This window comes from Bufo gargarizans, unplaced genomic scaffold, assembly GCF_014858855.1.
Source record: "Bufo gargarizans isolate SCDJY-AF-19 unplaced genomic scaffold, ASM1485885v1 original_scaffold_1534_pilon, whole genome shotgun sequence".
Taxonomy (NCBI): domain Eukaryota; kingdom Metazoa; phylum Chordata; class Amphibia; order Anura; family Bufonidae; genus Bufo; species Bufo gargarizans.
In genome coordinates, this window is record NW_025334403.1 from 60,980 (window position 1) to 67,236 (window position 6,257).

The following is a 6,257-nucleotide window of genomic DNA, read 5'->3' on the forward strand; positions in this document are numbered from 1 at the left end:
GTAGTTTTTCTATATGCAATACAGATTTTTTTTTTCAGAGCTGTTGGGTGGAGACTGTCAGCTCTTCATGGATGCCTCAGCACAGGACATGGATAAGCAGGTCACTCTGCAGCACACCTCAGAGGCAACATTAGTGATTGAAGGTAGTGCCCCGAGAAGTGAGCAGATTAGATGTTAATCCAGAAGTTACAGGGGTTCTCCCACAAAAAAATATTTTACAGTTTTCAAACCAGCACCTAGATCTGAATACTTTTGTAATTGCATGTAATTAAAAATGTTGGGGCACATTTAATAAGACCGGCATTTTAAACGCTGGAATTAATAAAGCCCTGCTGTGGATCTGCCTCAGTTATTCATACTGTAGTCCTGGCGATGTAAAAATAAAGTTGTCTTCTCAAAGGACCTGAGAAAACGGCAGTTGTAACTCATGAGCTGCCACTGGCTCACGTCAAAGTTACACAGAATAGTGCTCCTGTCCGCCTGCATAATCAAGAATTAGTTTATGGCCTTTCTCTGCTTATATAGTAGGTCCAACATGTGGAGGGTGGAGTTCCAATGGGGAGAAGCATTGCATATCAGGGGAACCAAGGATTAACAGATTGAATTATGTATTAAACACTGTTAACCCCCTTAAAAATAAATACTGTTGAATCTGACCACAGATTCACCCCAATAGCAGAAGAAAAGATTAATGGAATTACTGATGTATAAAAGAATGCAAACAACCTAAAATCTGAAGTAATAGATCACTTTTTAACCCCAATTAGTGCAGCAAGGTGTAATAGCTCCTACTACCCAGGCTTTACACTCTCCTATTGGTCCCTGATCTTTTCCGGCACTGTGGACAATGCCTCCCTATCCTTTGCCTACACTATGAATAAAGATCCTTTCCCTGAACTGCTCAATAGTTATTTCCAATGAATAAAGTCTTTCCTAATCACTGTCCCTAGTGCCTGTAACGTCTATCCCTGCACTGCACTAAGTGCAATGTAAAATTTCGGAGACCGGGCATGAGGAGAATTTTTATAGGGCTGTGACATCACAAGGGCTGGCTAGCTGCTCAATGGCTCTCTTCACAGCATTATGGGTGACTTCTTTCCTATTCTATCTAAAATGTGCAGCATCCATTTTAGAAAAAATATGATTTGTTACGACAAAGCACGAGAAAATTCGACTTCCGGGCAAATCAAATTTTTCCTGAAATTCAGATCTCTAATAGTATACGCAGCAGTGTACTGATATGTGAGGTACGAGGTATAATAGAGGCAGTGTGTACAGATATACAGTATATACAGCAGTGTACTGATATGTGAGGTACGAGGTATAATAGATGCAGAGTGTGCAGATTAGAGATGAGCCAACCAGTCAAGATAAATTTTGTGTCCGGTTTGCCAAATTTTAAATGTTTGGTTTGGACCCAAATCAGTTTAAGCCAAACTAAAGTTGCTCCAATTGCCCTGAAAGTCGGAATATAACCCCCTCTAGCCTCCTAGCACTCGGAGGATTCGGAAAATTTGTTATCTCTTTTCATTTCCTATAAATTTATTTCCCTCCCCCTCCTCAAGCTTTTGAATGTAATGACAGCAATAGTAAATAATGTCTGAGTGACACTGACACACATAGCTGTGGGTACACGCACGGTTGGCGGCGTAAACATACAGGGGGATTTATAACAAATATAGGGGCACATTTAGTAAGGAAACAGTTTTGGCGCCGGTCTCTACATGACTTTGGTGCATACACCGACGGTCTAAATGTAAGACAGCTTCCAAAGTGTCTAATGTAAGACAGCTTCCAAAGTGTCTAATGTAAGACAGCTTCCAAAGTGTCTAATGTAAGACAGCTTCCAAAGTGTCTAATGTAAGACAGCTTCCAAAGTGTCTAATGTAAGACAGCTTCCAAAGTGTCTAATGTAAGACAGCTTCCAAAGTGTCTAATGTAAGACAGCTTCCAAAGTGTCTAATGTAAGACAGCTTCCAAAGTGTCTAATGTAAGACAGCTTCCAAAGTGTCTAATGTAAGACAGCTTCCCAATTGTCCTATGTAAGACCCTCCAATTTGTCTAATGTACCTTCCAAGTGTCAAATGTAAGACAGCTTCCAATGTGTAAATGTAAGACAGCTTTCCAAAGGTGTCTAATGTAAGACAGCTTCCAAAGTGTGCTAAATGTAAGACAGCTTCCAAAGTGTCTAATGTAAGACAGCTTCCAAATGTGTCCTAAATGAAGACCAGCTTCCAAGTGTCTAAATGTAAGACGCTTCCAAATGTGTCTAAATGTAGACAGCTTCCAAGTGTGTAAATGTAAGACAGCTTCCAAAGTGTCTAATGTGAAGACAGCTTTCCAAAGTGTCTAATGTACGGGGAAGACAGCTTCCAAAGTGTCAAATGTAAACAGCTTCCAAAGTGGTCTAATTGTAAGACAGCTTCCAAAGTGTCTAATGTAAAGACAGCTCCAAAGTGTGTAAATGTAAAACACTCCAAAGTGTCTAATTGTAAGACAGCTTCCAAAGTGTCTAATGTAAGACAGCTTCCAAAGTGTCTAAATGTAAGACAGCTTCCAAAGTGTCTAATGTAAGACAGCTTCCAAAGTGTCTAATGTAAGACAGCTTCCAAAGTGTCTAATGTAAGACAGCTTCCAAAGTGTCTAATGTAAGACAGCTTCCAAAGTGTCTAATGTAAGACAGCTTCCAAAGTGTCTAAATGTAAGACAGCTTCCAAAGTGTCTAATGTAAGACAGCTTCCAAAGTGTCTAATGTAAGACAGCTTCCAAAGTGTCTAAAAGACAGCTTCCAAAGTGTCTAATGTAAGACAGCTTCCAAAGTGTCTAAATGTAAGACAGCTTCCAAAGTGTCTAATGTAAGACAGCTTCCAAAGTGTGTAAATGTAAGACAGCTTCCAAAGTGTCTAATGTAAGACAGCTTCCAAAGTGTCTAATGTAAGACAGCTTCCAAAGTGTCTAATGTAAGACAGCTTCCAAAGTGTGTAATGTAAGACAGCTTCCAAAGTGTCTAATGTAAGACAGCTTCCAAAGTGTCTAATGTAAGACAGCTTCCAAAGTGTAATGTAAGACAGCTTCCAAAGTGTAATGTAAGACAGCTTCCAAAGTGTCTAATGTAAGACAGCTTCCAAAGTGTCTAATGTAAGACAGCTTCCAAAGTGTCTAATGTAAGACAGCTTCCAAAGTGTCTAATGTAAGACAGCTTCCAAAGTGTCTAATGTAAGACAGCTTCCAAAGTGTCTAATGTAAGACAGCTTCCAAAGTGTCTAATGTAAGACAGCTTCCAAAGTGTCTAATGTAAGACAGCTTCCAAAGTGTCTAATGTAAGACAGCTTCCAAAGTGTCTAATGTAAGACAGCTTCCAAAGTGTCTAAATGTAAGACAGCTTCCAAAGTGTCTAATGTAAGACAGCTTCCAAAGTGTCTAATGTAAGACAGCTTCCAAAGTGTCTAATGTAAGACAGCTTCCAAAGTGTCTAATGTAAGACAGCTTCCAAAGTGTCTAATGTAAGACAGCTTCCAAAGTGTCTAATGTAAGACAGCTTCCAAAGTGTCTAATGTAAGACAGCTTCCAAAGTGTCTAATGTAAGACAGCTTCCAAAGTGTCTAATGTAAGACAGCTTCCAAAGTGTCTAAATGTAAGACAGCTTCCAAAGTGTCTAATGTAAGACAGCTTCCAAAGTGTCTAATGTAAGACAGCTTCCAAAGTGTCTAATGTAAGACAGCTTCCAAAGTGTCTAAATGTAAGACAGCTTCCAAAGTGTCTAATGTAAGACAGCTTCCAAAGTGTCTAAATGTAAGACAGCTTCCAAAGTGTCTAATGTAAGACAGCTTCCAAAGTGTCTAATGTAAGACAGCTTCCAAAGTGTCTAAATGTAAGACAGCTTCCAAAGTGTCTAATGTAAGACAGCTTCCAAAGTGTCTAATGTAAGACAGCTTCCAAAGTGTCTAATGTAAGACAGCTTCCAAAGTGTCTAATGTAAGACAGCTTCCAAAGTGTCTAATGTAAGACAGCTTCCAAAGTGTCTAATGTAAGACAGCTTCCAAAGTGTCTAATGTAAGACAGCTTCCAAAGTGTCTAAATGTAAGACAGCTTCCAAAGTGTCTAATGTAAGACAGCTTCCAAAGTGTCTAAATGTAAGACAGCTTCCAAAGTGTCTAAATGTAAGACAGCTTCCAAAGTGTCTAATGTAAGACAGCTTCCAAAGTGTCTAATGTAAGACAGCTTCCAAAGTGTCTAATGTAAGACAGCTTCCAAAGTGTCTAATGTAAGACAGCTTCCAAAGTGTCTAATGTAAGACAGCTTCCAAAGTGTCTAAATGTAAGACAGCTTCCAAAGTGTCTAATGTAAGACAGCTTCCAAAGTGTCTAATGTAAGACAGCTTCCAAAGTGTCTAAATGTAAGACAGCTTCCAAAGTGTCTAAATGTAAGACAGCTTCCAAAGTGTCTAATGTAAGACAGCTTCCAAAGTGTCTAATGTAAGACAGCTTCCAAAGTGTGTAATGTAAGACAGCTTCCAAAGTGTCTAATGTAAGACAGCTTCCAAAGTGTCTAATGTAAGACAGCTTCCAAAGTGTCTAATGTAAGACAGCTTCCAAAGTGTCTAAATGTAAGACAGCTTCCAAAGTGTCTAATGTAAGACAGCTTCCAAAGTGTAATGTAAGACAGCTTCCAAAGTGTCTAAATGTAAGACAGCTTCCAAAGTGTCTAATGTAAGACAGCTTCCAAAGTGTCTAATGTAAGACAGCTTCCAAAGTGTCTAATGTAAGACAGCTTCCAAAGTGTCTAAATGTAAGACAGCTTCCAAAGTGTCTAATGTAAGACAGCTTCCAAAGTGTCTAATGTAAGACAGCTTCCAAAGTGTCTAATGTAAGACAGCTTCCAAAGTGTCTAAATGTAAGACAGCTTCCAAAGTGTCTAAATGTAAGACAGCTTCCAAAGTGTCTAATGTAAGACAGCTTCCAAAGTGTAAATGTAAGACAGCTTCCAAAGTGTCTAATGTAAGACAGCTTCCAAAGTGTCTAATGTAAGACAGCTTCCAAAGTGTCTAATGTAAGACAGCTTCCAAAGTGTCTAATGTAAGACAGCTTCCAAAGTGTCTAAATGTAAGACAGCTTCCAAAGTGTCTAAATGTAAGACAGCTTCCAAAGTGTCTAATGTAAGACAGCTTCCAAAGTGTCTAATGTAAGACAGCTTCCAAAGTGTCTAATGTAAGACAGCTTCCAAAGTGTCTAATGTAAGACAGCTTCCAAAGTGTCTAATGTAAGACAGCTTCCAAAGTGTCTAATGTAAGACAGCTTCCAAAGTGTCTAATGTAAGACAGCTTCCAAAGTGTCTAATGTAAGACAGCTTCCAAAGTGTCTAAATGTAAGACAGCTTCCAAAGTGTCTAATGTAAGACAGCTTCCAAAGTGTCTAATGTAAGACAGCTTCCAAAGTGTCTAAATGTAAGACAGCTTCCAAAGTGTCTAATGTAAGACAGCTTCCAAAGTGTCTAATGTAAGACAGCTTCCAAAGTGTCTAATGTAAGACAGCTTCCAAAGTGTCTAATGTAAGACAGCTTCCAAAGTGTCTAAATGTAAGACAGCTTCCAAAGTGTCTAATGTAAGACAGCTTCCAAAGTGTCTAATGTAAGACAGCTTCCAAAGTGTCTAATGTAAGACAGCTTCCAAAGTGTCTAATGTAAGACAGCTTCCAAAGTGTCTAATGTAAGACAGCTTCCAAAGTGTCTAATGTAAGACAGCTTCCAAAGTGTCTAATGTAAGACAGCTTCCAAAGTGTCTAATGTAAGACAGCTTCCAAAGTGTCTAATGTAAGACAGCTTCCAAAGTGTCTAATGTAAGACAGCTTCCAAAGTGTCTAAATGTAAGACAGCTTCCAAAGTGTCTAATGTAAGACAGCTTCCAAAGTGTCTAAATGTAAGACAGCTTCCAAAGTGTCTAATGTAAGACAGCTTCCAAAGTGTCTAATGTAAGACAGCTTCCAAAGTGTCTAAATGTAAGACAGCTTCCAAAGTGTCTAATGTAAGACAGCTTCCAAAGTGTAAATGTAAGACAGCTTCCAAAGTGTCTAATGTAAGACAGCTTCCAAAGTGTCTAAATGTAAGACAGCTTCCAAAGTGTCTAATGTAAGACAGCTTCCAAAGTGTCTAATGTAAGACAGCTTCCAAAGTGTCTAATGTAAGACAGCTTCCAAAGTGTCTAAATGTAAGACAGCTTCCAAAGTGTCTAAATGTAAGACAGCTTCCAAAGTGTCTAATGT